Source organism: Octodon degus, unplaced genomic scaffold (assembly GCF_000260255.1).
Source record: "Octodon degus isolate 3935 unplaced genomic scaffold, OctDeg1.0 scaffold00018, whole genome shotgun sequence".
Lineage (NCBI taxonomy): Eukaryota > Metazoa > Chordata > Mammalia > Rodentia > Octodontidae > Octodon > Octodon degus.
The window spans coordinates 21,967,300-21,967,531 of NW_004524594.1; positions in this window are offsets into that span (position 1 = coordinate 21,967,300).

The following is a 232-nucleotide window of genomic DNA, read 5'->3' on the forward strand; positions in this document are numbered from 1 at the left end:
GAATATATGCAGTGTATTATTTGTTGAAACTGTACTTCCGATTTGATTTGAAACTGTCTCATTGCTATCTGTTTATCAATAAAATTTTGAAAAATTAAAAATAAAAATAATAAAAACATGTATCTTTCTGACAACCACCTGCCAGAAAGGTGCCTTCTGCTGGACAGCACCTGGCTCACCCTCCAGCCTTGGTGGATGATATGGACACTGCCTTTTTTTTTTTTTGGCGGAA